The sequence below is a fragment of the Myxine glutinosa genome, chromosome 9 (genome assembly GCF_964187855.1).
Source record: "Myxine glutinosa chromosome 9, kmMyxGlut1.1, whole genome shotgun sequence".
Classification (NCBI taxonomy): Eukaryota; Metazoa; Chordata; class Myxini; order Myxiniformes; family Myxinidae; genus Myxine; species Myxine glutinosa.
Genome location: NC_136269.1, coordinates 75,012,351 through 75,029,028, shown reverse-complemented (window position 1 = coordinate 75,029,028; position 16,678 = coordinate 75,012,351). Strand labels below are relative to the sequence as shown.

General features: G+C 49.5%; 3 non-coding genes across 3 annotated transcripts; all 3 read left to right on the top strand.

Annotated features, from left to right (window-relative positions):
• The first annotated feature begins 4,685 nt into the window (after window positions 1–4,685).
• On the top strand, window positions 4,686–4,758 carry TRNAR-ACG (transfer RNA arginine (anticodon ACG)). The gene has a single exon. It is a non-coding gene; the product is annotated as a tRNA-Arg (tRNA).
• Window positions 4,759–10,469: 5,711 nt separating this feature from the next.
• On the top strand, window positions 10,470–10,542 carry TRNAR-ACG (transfer RNA arginine (anticodon ACG)). Its single transcript has one exon. It is a non-coding gene; the product is annotated as a tRNA-Arg (tRNA).
• A 4,254-nt stretch (window positions 10,543–14,796) lies between these two features.
• TRNAR-ACG (transfer RNA arginine (anticodon ACG)) lies at window positions 14,797–14,869 on the top strand. Its single transcript has one exon. It is a non-coding gene; the product is annotated as a tRNA-Arg (tRNA).
• Window positions 14,870–16,678: the final 1,809 nt, after the last annotated feature.

Genomic DNA, 16,678 nt, shown 5'->3' with positions numbered 1-16,678 from the left:
AGGTCAGAGGAGGTTCAGCAGGGTTCAGAAAGAGGTCATAGGAGGTCCAGCAGGGTACAGAAAGAGGTCGCAGTAGGTCCAGCAGGGTTCAGAAAGAGGTCATGTGAAGTCCAGCAGGGTTCAGATAGAGGTCATGTGAAGTCCAGCAGGGTTCAGATAGAGGTCATAGGAGGTCCAGCAGGGTTCAGAAAGATGTCGCAGTAGGTCCAGCAGGGTACAGAAAGAGGTCGCAGTAGGTCCAGCAGGGTTCAGAAAGAGGTCATGTGAAGTCCAGCAGGGTTCAGATAGAGGTCAGGTGAAGTCCAGCAGGGTTCAGAAAGGAGTCATGTGAAGTCCAGCAGGGTTCAGATATATGTCATGTGAAGTCCAGCATGGTTCAGATAGAGGTCGTGTGAAGTCCAGCAGGGTTCAGATAGAGGTCATGTGAAGTTCAGCAGGGTTCAGAAAGAGGTCATGTGAAGTCCAGCAGGGTTCAGAAAAGTTGGTGCATTCATTTGTGTTCAGCTGCAATTCCGAGTACTTGTCAGAGGCCTTTGTGCGCGTGGCTCAGGAACGTGCACGTCTGCGACAACCGGAGACCCCTTACGTTGATCACTCATTATTGCAGCACTAAAACATATCAGTAGGAGTGATAGCTAGTAGTCACATGGGCCAGTGGCGCATTGGATAACGCGTCTGACTACGAATTAGAAGATTGTAGGTTCGACTCCTACCTGGCTCAAAACTGATTTTGACTTCACTTTTAGCAATATTTAATGAAGTCGCGTGGTCGCTTTGCTTCTTCAACATATTTTCCTGAAGTCGAATTCATTGGAGTGGTAGTCCACCCCTTGGTGACGATTGAGTAACCTTGGTCACCTCTTTAAAATACAGTCGCGATCCTTGCGTCAAGGATTTGGCAACAGATTACGTCATCTTCCCGTTCCAAACCTGCTTTTTTAGTTCTACTTCCTTGAGGAACAGAGAAACCCAAGGTATCACCGCCATCGGAACGAGGGTCTTGGGCTCAAGTCTTTCACGAACCTGCTGGCCAGGCCCAACGTTCAAATATGGTTGGAGGAGGAATTTGTCATTTGTTCCGGCTGCCTGCGAAAGCTCGCCCATGCTTCCTGAAGTACACTGGGATCTGCAACGTCGACCAACGAAGACTGGCAGACCGTCAGTGAAAAGGCACGGTCATGTGAAGTCCAGCAGGGTTCAGAAAGATGTCGTAGGAGGTCAAGCAGGGTTCAGAAAGAGGTCAGAGGAGGTTCAGCAGGGTACAGAAAGAGGTTGCAGTAGGTCCAGCAGGGTTCAGAAAGAGGTCATGTGAAGTCCAGCAGGGTTCAGATAGAGGTCATGTGAAGTCCAGCAGGGTTCAGATAGAGGTCATGTGAAGTCCAGCAGGGTTCAGAAAGATGTCGTAGGAGGTCAATCAGGGTTCAGAAAGAGGTCAGAGGAGGTTCAGCAGGGTTCAGAAAGAGGTCATAGGAAGTCCAGCAGGGTACAGAAAGAGGTCATAGGAGGTCCAGCAGGGTAGAGAAAGAGGTCATGTGAAGTCCAGCAGGGTTCAGATAGAGGTCATGTGAAGTCCAGCAGGGTTCAGATAGAGGTCATGTGAAGTCCAGCAGGGTTCAGATAGAGGTCATGTGAAGTCCAGCAGGGTTCAGAAAGATGTCGTAGGAGGTCAATCAGGGTTCAGAAAGAGGTCAGAGGAGGTTCAGCAGGGTTCAGAGAGAGGCCATAGGAGGTCCAGCAGGGTACAGAAAGAGGTCATAGGAGGTCCAGCAGGGTACAGAAAGAGGTCGCAGTAGGTCCAGCAGGGTTCAGATATATGTCATGTGAAGTCCAGCAGGGTTCAGATAGAGGTCATGTGAAGTCCAGCAGGGTTCAGATAGAGGTCATGTGAAGTCCAGCAGGGTTCAGAAAGATGTCGTAGGAGGTCAATCAGGGTTCAGAAAGAGGTCAGAGGAGGTTCAGCAGGGTTCAGAGAGAGGCCATAGGAGGTCCAGCAGGGTACAGAAAGAGGTCATAGGAGGTCCAGCAGGGTACAGAAAGAGGTCGCAGTAGGTCCAGCAGGGTTCAGATATATGTCATGTGAAGTCCAGCATGGTTCAGATAGAGGTCGTGTGAAGTCCAGCAGGGTTCAGATAGAGGTCATGTGAATTTCAGCAGGGTTCAGAAAGAGGTCATGTGAAGTCCAGCAGGGTTCAGAAAAGTTGGTGCATTCATTTGTGTTCAGCTGCAATTCCGAGTACTTGTCAGAGGCCTTTGTGCGCGTGGCTCAGGAACGTGCACGTCTGCGACAACCGGAGACCCCTTACGTTGATCACTCATTATTGCAGCACTAAAACATATCAGTAGGAGTGATAGCTAGTAGTCACATGGGCCAGTGGCGCAATGGATAACGTGTCTGACTACGAATCAGAAGATTGTAGGTTCGACTCCTACCTGGCTCAAAACTGATTTTGACTTCACTTTTAGCAATATTTAATGAAGTCGCGTGGTCGCTTTGCTTCTTCAACATATTTTCCTGAAGTCGAATTCATTGGAGTGGTAGTCCACCCCTTGGTGACGATTGAGTAACCTTGGTCACCTCTTTAAAATACAGTCGCGACCCTCGCGTCAAGGATTTGGCAACAGATTACGTCATCTTCCCGTTCCAAACCTGCTTTTTTAGTTCTACTTCCTTGAGGAACAGAGAAACCCAAGGTATCACCGCCATCGGAACGAGGGTCAAGCTGGGCTCAAGTCTTTCACGAACCTGCTGGCCAGGCCCAACGTTCAAATATGGTTGGAGGAGGAATTTGTCATTTGTTCCGGCTGCCTGCGAAAGCTCGCCCATGCTTCCTGAAGTACACTGGGATCTGCAACGTCGACCAACGAAGACTGGCAGACCGTCAGTGAAAAGGCACGGTCATGTGAAGTCCAGCAGGGTTCAGAAAGATGTCGTAGGAGGTCAAGCAGGGTTCAGAAAGAGGTCAGAGGAGGTTCAGCAGGGTTCAGAAAGAGGTCATAGGAGGTCAATCAGGGTTCAGAAAGAGGTCAGAGGAGGTTCAGCAGGGTTCAGAAAGAGGTCATAGGAGGTCCAGCAGGGTACAGAAAGAGGTCGCAGTAGGTCCAGCAGGGTTCAGAAAGAGGTCATGTGAAGTCCATCAGGGTTCAGATAGAGGTCATGTGAAGTCCAGCAGGGTTCAGAAAGGAGTCATGTGAAGTCCAGCAGGGTTCAGATATATGTCATGTGAAGTCCAGCATGGTTCAGATAGAGGTCGTGTGAAGTCCAGCAGGGTTCAGATAGAGGTCATGTGAATTTCAGCAGGGTTCAGAAAGAGGTCATGTGAAGTCCAGCAGGGTTCAGAAAAGTTGGTGCATTCATTTGTGTTCAGCTGCAATTCCGAGTACTTGTCAGAGGCCTTTGTGCGCGTGGCTCAGGGACGTGCACGTCTGCGACAACCGGAGACCCCTTACGTTGATCACTCATTATTGCAGCACTAAAACATATCAGTAGGAGTGATAGCTAGTAGTCACATGGGCCAGTATCGCAATGGATAACGCGTCTGACTACGAATCAGAAGATTGTAGGTTCGACTCCTACCTGGCTCGAAACTGATTTTGACTTCACTTTTAGCAATATTTAATGAAGTCGCGTGGTCGCTTTGCTTCTTCAACATATTTTCCTGAAGTCGAATTCATTGGAGTGGTAGTCCACCCCTTGGTGACGATTGAGTAACCTTGGTCACCTCTTTAAAATACAGTCGCGACCCTCGCGTCAAGGATTTGGCAACAGATTACGTCATCTTCCCGTTCCAAACCTGCTTTTTTAGTTCTACTTCCTTGAGGAACAGAGAAACCCAAGGTATCACCGCCATCGGAACGAGGGTCAAGCTGGGCTCAAGTCTTTCACGAACCTGCTGGCCAGGCCCAACGTTCAAATATGGTTGGAGGAGGAATTTGTCATTTGTTCCGGCTGCCTGCGAAAGCTCGCCCATGCTTCCTGAAGTACACTGGGATCTGCAACGTCGACCAACGAAGACTGGCAGACCGTCAGTGAAAAGGCACGGTCATGTGAAGTCCAGCGGGGTTCAGAAAGATGTCGTAGGAGGTCAAGCAGGGTTCAGAAAGAGGTCAGAGGAGGTTCAGCAGGGTTCAGAAAGAGGTCATAGGAGGTCCAGCAGGGTACAGAAAGAGGGCGCAGTAGGTCCAGCAGGGTTCAGAAAGAGGTCATGTGAAGTCCAGCAGGGTTCAGATAGAGGTCATGTGAAGTCCAGCAGGGTTCAGAAAGATGTCGTAGGAGGTCAATCAGGGTTCAGAAAGAGGTCAGAGGAGGTTCAGCAGGGTTCAGAAAGAGGTCATAGGAGGTCCAGCAGGGTACAGAAAGAGGTCGCAGTAGGTCCAGCAGGGTTCAGATATATGTCATGTGAAGTCCAGCATGGTTCAGATAGAGGTCGTGTGAAGTCCAGCAGGGTTCAGATAGAGGTCATGTGAAGTTCATCAGGGTTCAGAAAGAGGTCATGTGAAGTCCAGCAGGGTTCAGAAAAGTTGATGCATTCATTTGTGTTCAGCTGCAATTCCGAGTACTTGTCAGAGGCCTTTGTGCGCGTGGCTCAGGAACGTGCACGTCTGCGACAACCGGAGACCCCTTACGTTGATCACTCATTATTGCAGCACTAAAACATATCAGTAGGAGTAATAGGTAGTAGTCACATGGGCCAGTGGCGCAATGGATAACGCGTCTGACTACGAATCAGAAGATTGTAGGTTCGACTCCTACCTGGCTCAAAACTGATTTTGACTTCACTTTTAGCAATATTTAATGAAGTCGCGTGGTCGCTTTGCTTCTTCAACATATTTTCCTGAAGTCGAATTCATTGGAGTGGTCGTCCACCCCTTGGTGACGATTGAGTAACCTTGGTCACCTCTTTAAAATACAGTCGCGACCCTCGCGTCAAGGATTTGGCAACAGATTACGTCATCTTCCCGTTCCAAACCTGCTTTTTTAGTTCTACTTCCTTGAGGAACAGAGAAACCCAAGGTATCACCGCCATCGGAACGAGGGTCAAGCTGGGCTCAAGTCTTTCACGAACCTGCTGGCCAGGCCCAACGTTCAAATATGGTTGGAGGAGGAATTTGTCATTTGTTCCGGCTGCCTGCGAAAGCTCGCCCATGCTTCCTGAAGTACACTGGGATCTGCAACGTCGACCAACGAAGACTGGCAGACCGTCAGTGAAAAGGCACGGTCATGTGAAGTCCAGCAGGGTTCAGAAAGATGTCGTAGGAGGTCAAGCTGGGTTCAGAAAGAGGTCAGAGGAGGTTCAGCAGGGTTCAGAAAGAGGTCATAGGAGGTCCAGCAGGGTACAGAAAGAGGTCGCAGTAGGTCCAGCAGGGTTCAGAAAGAGGTCATGTGAAGTCCAGCAGGGTTCAGATAGAGGTCATGTGAAGTCCAGCAGGGTTCAGATAGAGGTCATGTGAAGTCCAGCAGGGTTCAGAAAGATGTCGTAGGAGGTCAATCAGGGTTCAGAAAGAGGTCAGAGGAGGTTCAGCAGGGTTCAGAAAGAGGTCATAGGAGGTCCAGCAGGGTACAGAAAGAGGTCGCAGTAGGTCCAGCAGGGTTCAGAAAGAGGTCATGTGAAGTCCAGCAGGGTTCAGATAGAGGTCATGTGAAGTCCAGCAGGGTTCAGAAAGGAGTCATGTGAAGTCCAGCAGGGTTCAGATATATGTCATGTGAAGTCCAGCAGGGTTCAAAAAAGTTGGTGCATTCATTTGTGTTCAGCTGCAATTCCGAGTACTTGTCAGAGGCCTTTGTGCGCGTGGCTCAGGAACGTGCACGTCTGCGACAACCGGAGACCCCTTACGTTGATCACTCATTATTGCAGCACTAAAACATATCAGTAGGAGTGATAGCTAGTAGTCACATGGGCCAGTGGTGCAATGGATAACGCTTCTGACTACGAATCAGAAGATTGTAGGTTCGACTCCTACCTGGCTCAAAACTGATTTTGACTTCACTTTTAGCAATATTTAATGAAGTCGCGTGGTCGCTTTGCTTCTTCAACATATTTTCCTGAAGTCGAATTCATTGGAGTGGCAGTCCACCCCTTGGTGACGATTGAGTAACCTTGGTCACCTCTTTAAAATACAGTCGCGACCTTCGCGTCAAGGATTTGGCAACAGATTACGTCATCTTCCCGTTTCAAACCTGCTTTTTTAGTTCTACTTCCTTGAGGAACAGAGAAACCCAAGGTATCACCGCCATCGGAACGAGGGTCAAGCTGGGCTCAAGTCTTTCACGAACCTGCTGGCCAGGCCCAACGTTCAAATATGGTTGGAGGAGGAATTTGTCATTTGTTCCGGCTGCCTGCGAAAGCTCGCCCATGCTTCCTGAAGTACACTGGGATCTGCAACGTCGACCAACGAAGACTGGCAGACCGTCAGTGAAAAGGCACGGTCATGTGAAGTCCAGCAGGGTTCAGAAAGATGTCGTAGGAGGTCAAGCAGGGTTCAGAAAGAGGTCAGAGGAGGTTCAGCAGGGTTCAGAAAGAGGTCATAGGAGGTCCAGCAGGGTACAGAAAGAGGTCGCAGTAGGTCCAGCAGGGTTCAGAAAGAGGTCATGTGAAGTCCAGCAGGGTTCAGAAAGAGGTCGCAGTAGGTCCAGCAGGGTTCAGAAAGAGGTCATGTGAAGTCCAGCAGGGTTCAGAAAAGTTGGTGCATTCATTTGTGTTCAGCTGCAATTCCGAGTACTTGTCAGAGGCCTTTGTGCGCGTGGCTCAGGAACGTGCACGTCTGCGACAACCGGAGACCCCTTACGTTGATCACTCATTATTGCAGCACTAAAACATATCAGTAGGAGTGATAGCTAGTAGTCACATGGGCCAGTGGCGCAATGGATAACGTGTCTGACTACGAATCAGAAGATTGTAGGTTCGACTCCTACCTGGCTCAAAACTGATTTTGACTTCACTTTTAGCAATATTTAATGAAGTCGCGTGGTCGCTTTGCTTCTTCAACATATTTTCCTGAAGTCGAATTCATTGGAGTGGTAGTCCACCCCTTGGTGACGATTGAGTAACCTTGGTCACCTCTTTAAAATACAGTCGCGACCCTCGCGTCAAGGATTTGGCAACAGATTACGTCATCTTCCCGTTCCAAACCTGCTTTTTTAGTTCTACTTCCTTGAGGAACAGAGAAACCCAAGGTATCACCGCCATCGGAACGAGGGTCAACCTGGGCTCAAGTCTTTCACGAACCTGCTGGCCAGGCCCAACGTTCAAATATGGTTGGAGGAGGAATTTGTCATTTGTTCCGGCTGCCTGCGAAAGCTCGCCCATGCTTCCTGAAGTACACTGGGATCTGCAACGTCGACCAACGAAGACTGGCAGACCGTCAGTGAAAAGGCACGGTCATGTGAAGTCCAGCAGGGTTCAGAAAGATGTCGTAGGAGGTCAAGCAGGGTTCAGAAAGAGGTCAGAGGAGGTTCAGCAGGGTTCAGAAAGAGGTCATAGGAGGTCAATCAGGGTTCAGAAAGAGGTCAGAGGAGGTTCAGCAGGGTTCAGAAAGAGGTCATAGGAGGTCCAGCAGGGTACAGAAAGAGGTCGCAGTAGGTCCAGCAGGGTTCAGAAAGAGGTCATGTGAAGTCCATCAGGGTTCAGATAGAGGTCATGTGAAGTCCAGCAGGGTTCAGAAAGGAGTCATGTGAAGTCCAGCAGGGTTCAGATATATGTCATGTGAAGTCCAGCATGGTTCAGATAGAGGTCGTGTGAAGTCCAGCAGGGTTCAGATAGAGGTCATGTGAATTTCAGCAGGGTTCAGAAAGAGGTCATGTGAAGTCCAGCAGGGTTCAGAAAAGTTGGTGCATTCATTTGTGTTCAGCTGCAATTCCGAGTACTTGTCAGAGGCCTTTGTGCGCGTGGCTCAGGGACGTGCACGTCTGCGACAACCGGAGACCCCTTACGTTGATCACTCATTATTGCAGCACTAAAACATATCAGTAGGAGTGATAGCTAGTAGTCACATGGGCCAGTGTCGCAATGGATAACGCGTCTGACTACGAATCAGAAGATTGTAGGTTCGACTCCTACCTGGCTCGAAACTGATTTTGACTTCACTTTTAGCAATATTTAATGAAGACGCGTGGTCGCTTTGCTTCTTCAACATATTTTCCTGAAGTCGAATTCATTGGAGTGGTAGTCCACCCCTTGGTGACGATTGAGTAACCTTGGTCACCTCTTTAAAATACAGTCGCGACCCTCACGTCAAGGATTTGGCAACAGATTACGTCATCTTCCCGTTCCAAACCTGCTTTTTTAGTTCTACTTCCTTGAGGAACAGAGAAACCCAAGGTATCACCGCCATCGGAACGAGGGTCAAGCTGGGCTCAAGTCTTTCACGAACCTGCTGGCCAGGCCCAACGTTCAAATATGGTTGGAGGAGGAATTTGTCATTTGTTCCGGCTGCCTGCGAAAGCTCGCCCATGCTTCCTGAAGTACACTGGGATCTGCAACGTCGACCAACGAAGACTGGCAGACCGTCAGTGAAAAGGCACGGTCATGTGAAGTCCAGCGGGGTTCAGAAAGATGTCGTAGGAGGTCAAGCAGGGTTCAGAAAGAGGTCAGAGGAGGTTCAGCAGGGTTCAGAAAGAGGTCATAGGAGGTCCAGCAGGGTACAGAAAGAGGGCGCAGTAGGTCCAGCAGGGTTCAGAAAGAGGTCATGTGAAGTCCAGCAGGGTTCAGATAGAGGTCATGTGAAGTCCAGCAGGGTTCAGAAAGATGTCGTAGGAGGTCAATCAGGGTTCAGAAAGAGGTCAGAGGAGGTTCAGCAGGGTTCAGAAAGAGGTCATAGGAGGTCCAGCAGGGTACAGAAAGAGGTCGCAGTAGGTCCAGCAGGGTTCAGATATATGTCATGTGAAGTCCAGCATGGTTCAGATAGAGGTCGTGTGAAGTCCAGCAGGGTTCAGATAGAGGTCATGTGAAGTTCAGCAGGGTTCAGAAAGAGGTCATGTGAAGTCCAGCAGGGTTCAGAAAAGTTGATGCATTCATTTGTGTTCAGCTGCAATTCCGAGTACTTGTCAGAGGCCTTTGTGCGCGTGGCTCAGGAACGTGCACGTCTGCGACAACCGGAGACCCCTTACGTTGATCACTCATTATTGCAGCACTAAAACATATCAGTAGGAGTGATAGGTAGTAGTCACTTGGGCCAGTGGCGCAATGGATAACGGGTCTGACTACGAATCAGAAGATTGTAGGTTCGACTCCTACCTGGCTCAAAACTGATTTTGACTTCACTTTTAGCAATATTTAATGAAGTCGCGTGGTCGCTTTGCTTCTTCAACATATTTTCCTGAAGTCGAATTCATTGGAGTGGTCGTCCACCCCTTGGTGACGATTGAGTAACCTTGGTCACCTCTTTAAAATACAGTCGCGACCCTCGCGTCAAGGATTTGGCAACAGATTACGTCATCTTCCCGTTCCAAACCTGCTTTTTTAGTTCTACTTCCTTGAGGAACAGAGAAACCCAAGGTATCACCGCCATCGGAACGAGGGTCAAGCTGGGCTCAAGTCTTTCACGAACCTGCTGGCCAGGCCCAACGTTCAAATATGGTTGGAGGAGGAATTTGTCATTTGTTCCGGCTGCCTGCGAAAGCTCGCCCATGCTTCCTGAAGTACACTGGGATCTGCAACGTCGACCAACGAAGACTGGCAGACCGTCAGTGAAAAGGCACGGTCATGTGAAGTCCAGCAGGGTTCAGAAAGATGTCGTAGGAGGTCAAGCAGGGTTCAGAAAGAGGTCAGAGGAGGTTCAGCAGGGTTCAGAAAGAGGTCATAGGAGGTCCAGCAGGGTACAGAAAGAGGTCATAGGAGGTCCAGCAGGGTTCAGAAAGAGGTCATGTGAAGTCCAGCAGGGTTCAGATAGAGGTCATGTGAAGTCCAGCAGGGTTCAGATAGAGGTCATGTGAAGTCCAGCAGGGTTCAGAAAGATGTCGTAGGAGGTCAATCAGGGTTCAGAAAGAGGTCAGAGGAGGTTCAGCAGGGTTCAGAAAGAGGTCATAGGAGGTCCAGCAGGGTACAGAAAGAGGTCGCAGTAGGTCCAGCAGGGTTCAGAAAGAGGTCATGTGAAGTCCAGCAGGGTTCAGATAGAGGTCATGTGAAGTCCAGCAGGGTTCAGAAAGGAGTCATGTGAAGTCCAGCAGGGTTCAGATATATGTCATGTGAAGTCCAGCATGGTTCAGATAGAGGTCGTGTGAAGTCCAGCAGGGTTCAGATAGAGGTCATGTGAAGTTCAGCAGGGTTCAGAAAGAGGTCATGTGAAGTCCAGCAGGGTTCAGAAAAGTTGGTGCATTCATTTGTGTTCAGCTGCAATTCCGAGTACTTGTCAGAGGCTTTTGTGCGCGTGGCTCAGGAACGTGCACGTCTGCGACAACCGGAGACCCCTTACGTTGATCACTCATTATTGCAGCACTAAAACATATCAGTAGGAATGATAGCTAGTAGTCACATGGGCCAGTGGCGCAATGGATAACGCGTCTGACTACGAATCAGAAGATTGTAGGTTCGACTCCTACCTGGCTCAAAACTGATTTTGACTTCACTTTTAGCAATATTTAATGAAGTCGCGTGGTCGCTTTGCTTCTTCAACATATTTTCCTGAAGTCGAATTCATTGGAGTGGTAGTCCACCCCTTGGTGACGATTGAGTAACCTTGGTCACCTCTTTAAAATACAGTCGCGACCCTCGCGTCAAGGATTTGGCAACAGATTACGTCATCTTCCCGTTCCAAACCTGCTTTTTTAGTTCTACTTCCTTGAGGAACAGAGAAACCCAAGGTATCACCGCCATCGGAACGAGGGTCAAGCTGGGCTCAAGTCTTTCACGAACCTGCTGGCCAGGCCCAACGTTCAAATATGGTTGGAGGAGGAATTTGTCATTTGTTCCGGCTGCCTGCGAAAGCTCGCCCATGCTTCCTGAAGTACACTGGGATCTGCAACGTCGACCAACGAAGACTGGCAGACCGTCAGTGAAAAGGCACGGTCATGTGAAGTCCAGCAGGGTTCAGAAAGATGTCGTAGGAGGTCAAGCAGGGTTCAGAAAGAGGTCAGAGGAGGTTCAGCAGGGTTCAGAAAGAGGTCATAGGAGGTCCAGCAGGGTACAGAAAGAGGTCGCAGTAGGTCCAGCAGGGTTCAGAAAGAGGTCATGTGAAGTCCAGCAGGGTTCAGATAGAGGTCATGTGAAGTCCAGCAGGGTTCAGATAGAGGTCATGTGAAGTCCAGCAGGGTTCAGATATATGTCATGTGAAGTCCAGCATGGTTCAGATAGAGGTCGTGTGAAGTCCAGCAGGGTTCAGATAGAGGTCATGTGAAGTTCAGCAGGGTTCAGAAAGAGGTCATGTGAAGTCCAGCAGGGTTCAGAAAAGTTGGTGCATTCATTTGTGTTCAGCTGCAATTCCGAGTACTTGTCAGAGGCCTTTGTGCGCGTGGCTCAGGAACGTGCACGTCTGCGACAACCTGAGACCCCTTACGTTGATCACTCATTATTGCAGCACTAAAACATATCAGTAGGAGTGATAGCTAGTAGTCACATGGGCCAGTGGCGCAATGCATAACACGTCTGACTACGAATCAGAAGATTGTAGGTTCGACTCCGACCTGGCTCAAAACTGATTTTGACTTCACTTTTACCAATATTTAATGAAGTCGCGTGGTCGCTTTGCTTCTTCAACATATTTTCCTGAAGTCGAATTCATTGGAGTGGTAGTCCACCCCTTGGTGACGATTGAGTAACCTTGGTCACCTCTTTAAAATACAGTCGCGACCCTCGCGTCAAGGATTTGGCAACAGATTACGTCATCTTCCCGTTCCAAACCTGCTTTTTTAGTTCTACTTCCTTGAGGAACAGAGAAACCCAAGGTATCACCGCCATCGGAACGAGGGTCAAGCTGGGCTCAAGTCTTTCACGAACCTGCTGGCCAGGCCCAACGTTCAAATATGGTTGGAGGAGGAATTTGTCATTTGTTCCGTCTGCCTGCGAAAGCTCGCCCATGCTTCCTGAAGTACACTGGGATCTGCAACGTCGACCAACGAAGACTGGCAGACCGTCAGTGAAAAGGCACGGTCATGTGAAGTCCAGCAGGGTTCAGAAAGATGTCGTAGGAGGTCAAGCAGGGTTCAGAAAGAGGTCAGAGGAGGTTCAGCAGGGTTCAGAAAGAGGTCATAGGAGGTCCAGCAGGGTACAGAAAGAGGTCGCAGTAGGTCCAGCAGGGTTCAGAAAGAGGTCATGTGAAGTCCAGCAGGGTTCAGATAGAGGTCATGTGAAGTCCAGCAGGGTTCAGATATAGGTCATGTGAAGTCCAGCAGGGTTCAAAAAGATGTCGTAGGAGGTCAATCAGGGTTCAGAAAGAGGTCAGAGGAGGTTCAGCAGGGTTCAGAAAGAGGTCATAGGAGGTCCAGCAGGGTACAGAAAGAGGTCGCAGTAGGTCCAGCAGGGTTCAGAAAGAGGTCATGTGAAGTCCAGCAGGGTTCAGATAGAGGTCATGTGAAGTCCAGCAGGGTTCAGAAAGGAGTCATGTGAAGTCCAGCAGGGTTCAGATATATGTCATGTGAAGTCCAGCATGGTTCAGATAGAGGTCGTGTGAAGTCCAGCAGGGTTCAGATAGAGGTCATGTGAAGTCCAGCAGGGTTCAAAAAGATTTCGTAGGAGGTCAATCAGGGTTCAGAAAGAGGTCAGAGGAGGTTCAGCAGGGTTCAGAAAGAGGTCATAGGAGGTCCAGCAGGGTACAGAAAGAGGTCGCAGTAGGTCCAGCAGGGTTCAGAAAGAGGTCATGTGAAGTCCAGCAGGGTTCAGATCGAGGTCATGTGAAGTCCAGCAGGGTTCAGATAGAGGTCATGTGAAGTCCAGCAGGGTTCAGATAGAGGTCATGTGAAGTCCAGCAGGGTTCAGAAAGATGTCGTAGGAGGTCAATCAGGGTTCAGAAAGAGGTCAGAGGAGGTTCAGCAGGGTTCAGAAAGAGGTCATAGGAAGTCCAGCAGGGTACAGAAAGAGGTCATAGGAGGTCCAGCAGGGTAGAGAAAGAGGTCATGTGAAGTCCAGCAGGGTTCAGATAGAGGTCATGTGAAGTCCAGCAGGGTTCAGATAGAGGTCATGTGAATCCAGCAGGGTTCAGATAGAGGTCATGTGAAGTCCAGCAGGGTTCAGAAAGATGTCGTAGGAGGTCAATCAGGGTTCAGAAAGAGGTCAGAGGAGGTTCAGCAGGGTTCAGAGAGAGGCCATAGGAGGTCCAGCAGGGTACAGAAAGAGGTCATAGGAGGTCCAGCAGGGTACAGAAAGAGGTCGCAGTAGGTCCAGCAGGGTTCAGATATATGTCATGTGAAGTCCAGCATGGTTCAGATAGAGGTCGTGTGAAGTCCAGCAGGGTTCAGATAGAGGTCATGTGAATTTCAGCAGGGTTCAGAAAGAGGTCATGTGAAGTCCAGCAGGGTTCAGAAAAGTTGGTGCATTCATTTGTGTTCAGCTGCAATTCCGAGTACTTGTCAGAGGCCTTTGTGCGCGTGGCTCAGGGACGTGCACGTCTGCGACAACCGGAGACCCCTTACGTTGATCACTCATTATTGCAGCACTAAAACATATCAGTAGGAGTGATAGCTAGTAGTCACATGGGCCAGTGTCGCAATGGATAACGCGTCTGACTACGAATCAGAAGATTGTAGGTTCGACTCCTACCTGGCTCGAAACTGATTTTGACTTCACTTTTAGCAATATTTAATGAAGTCGCGTGGTCGCTTTGCTTCTTCAACATATTTTCCTGAAGTCGAATTCATTGGAGTGGTAGTCCACCCCTTGGTGACGATTGAGTAACCTTGGTCACCTCTTTAAAATACAGTCGCGAGCCTCGCGTCAAGGATTTGGCAACAGATTACGTCATCTTCCCGTTCCAAACCTGCTTTTTTAGTTCTACTTCCTTGAGGAACAGAGAAACCCAAGGTATCACCGCCATCGGAACGAGGGTCAAGCTGGGCTCAAGTCTTTCACGAACCTGCTGGCCAGGCCCAACGTTCAAATATGGTTGGAGGAGGAATTTGTCATTTGTTCCGGCTGCCTGCGAAAGCTCGCCCATGCTTCCTGAAGTACACTGGGATCTGCAACGTCGACCAACGAAGACTGGCAGACCGTCAGTGAAAAGGCACGGTCATGTGAAGTCCAGCGGGGTTCAGAAAGATGTCGTAGGAGGTCAAGCAGGGTTCAGAAAGAGGTCAGAGGAGGTTCAGCAGGGTTCAGAAAGAGGTCATAGGAGGTCCAGCAGGGTACAGAAAGAGGGCGCAGTAGGTCCAGCAGGGTTCAGAAAGAGGTCATGTGAAGTCCAGCAGGGTTCAGATAGAGGTCATGTGAAGTCCAGCAGGGTTCAGAAAGATGTCGTAGGAGGTCAATCAGGGTTCAGAAAGAGGTCAGAGGAGGTTCAGCAGGGTTCAGAAAGAGGTCATAGGAGGTCCAGCAGGGTACAGAAAGAGGTCGCAGTAGGTCCAGCAGGGTTCAGATATATGTCATGTGAAGTCCAGCATGGTTCAGATAGAGGTCGTGTGAAGTCCAGCAGGGTTCAGATAGAGGTCATGTGAAGTTCAGCAGGGTTCAGAAAGAGGTCATGTGAAGTCCAGCAGGGTTCAGAAAAGTTGATGCATTCATTTGTGTTCAGCTGCAATTCCGAGTACTTGTCAGAGGCCTTTGTGCGCGTGGCTCAGGAACGTGCACGTCTGCGACAACCGGAGACCCCTTACGTTGATCACTCATTATTGCAGCACTAAAACATATCAGTAGGAGTGATAGGTAGTAGTCACATGGGCCAGTGGCGCAATGGATAACGCGTCTGACTACGAATCAGAAGATTGTAGGTTCGACTCCTACCTGGCTCAAAACTGATTTTGACTTCACTTTTAGCAATATTTAATGAAGTCGCGTGGTCGCTTTGCTTCTTCAACATATTTTCCTGAAGTCGAATTCATTGGAGTGGTCGTCCACCCCTTGGTGACGATTGAGTAACCTTGGTCACCTCTTTAAAATACAGTCGCGACCCTCGCGTCAAGGATTTGGCAACAGATTACGTCATCTTCCCGTTCCAAACCTGCTTTTTTAGTTCTACTTCCTTGAGGAACAGAGAAACCCAAGGTATCACCGCCATCGGAACGAGGGTCAAGCTGGGCTCAAGTCTTTCACGAACCTGCTGGCCAGGCCCAACGTTCAAATATGGTTGGAGGAGGAATTTGTCATTTGTTCCGGCTGCCTGCGAAAGCTCGCCCATGCTTCCTGAAGTACACTGGGATCTGCAACGTCGACCAACGAAGACTGGCAGACCGTCAGTGAAAAGGCACGGTCATGTGAAGTCCAGCAGGGTTCAGAAAGAGGTCATAGGAGGTCCAGCAGGGTACAGAAAGAGGTTGCAGTAGGTCCAGCAGGGTTCAGAAAGAGGTCATGTGAAGTCCAGCAGGGTACAGAAAGAGGTCGCAGTAGGTCCAGCAGGGTTCAGATAGAGGTCATGTGAAGTCCAGCAGGGTTCAGAAAGATGTCGTAGGAGGTCAATCAGGGTTCAGAAAGAGGTCAGAGGAGGTTCAGCAGGGTTCAGAAAGAGGTCATAGGAAGTCCAGCAGGGTACAGAAAGAGGTCATAGGAGGTCCAGCAGGGTAGAGAAAGAGGTCATGTGAAGTCCAGCAGGGTTCAGATAGAGGTCATGTGAAGTCCAGCAGGGTTCAGATAGAGGTCATGTGAAGTCCAGCAGGGTTCAGATAGAGGTCATGTGAAGTCCAGCAGGGTTCAGAAAGATGTCGTAGGAGGTCAATCAGGGTTCAGAAAGAGGTCAGAGGAGGTTCAGCAGGGTTCAGAGAGGGGCCATAGGAGGTCCAGCAGGGTACAGAAAGAGGTCATAGGAGGTCCAGCAGGGTACAGAAAGAGGTCGCAGTAGGTCCAGCAGGGTTCAGATATATGTCATGTGAAGTCCAGCATGGTTCAGATAGAGGTTGTGTGAAGTCCAGCAGGGTTCAGATAGAGGTCATGTGAAGTTCAGCAGGGTTCAGAAAGAGGTCATGTGAAGTCCAGCAGGGTTCAGAAAAGTTGGTGCATTCATTTGTGTTCAGCTGCAATTCCGAGTACTTGTCAGAGGCCTTTGTGCGCGTGGCTCAGGAACGTGCACGTCTGCGACAACCGGAGACCCCTTCCGTTGATCACTCATTATTGCAGCACTAAAACATATTAGTAGGAGTGGTAGCTAGTAGTCACATGGGCCAGTGTCGCAATGGATAACGCGTCTGACTACGAATCAGAAGATTGTAGGTTCGACTCCTACCTGGCTCGAAACTGATTTTGACTTCACTTTTAGCAATATTTAACGAAGTCGCGTGGGCTCTTTGCTTCTTGAACATATTTTCCTGAAGTCGAATTCATTGGAGTGGTAGTCCACCCCTTGGTGACGATTGAGTAACCTTGGTCACCTCTTTAAAATACAGTCGCGACCCTCGCGTCAAGGATTTGGCAACATATTACGTCATCTTCCCGTTCCAAACCTGCTTTTTTAGTTCTACTTCCTTGAGGAACAGAGAAACCCAAGGTATCACCGCCATCGGAACGAGGGTCAAGCTGGGCTCAAGTCTTTCACGAACCTGCTGGCCAGGCCCAACGTTCAAATATGGTTGGAGGAGGAATTTGTCATTTGTTCTGGCTGCCTGCGAAAG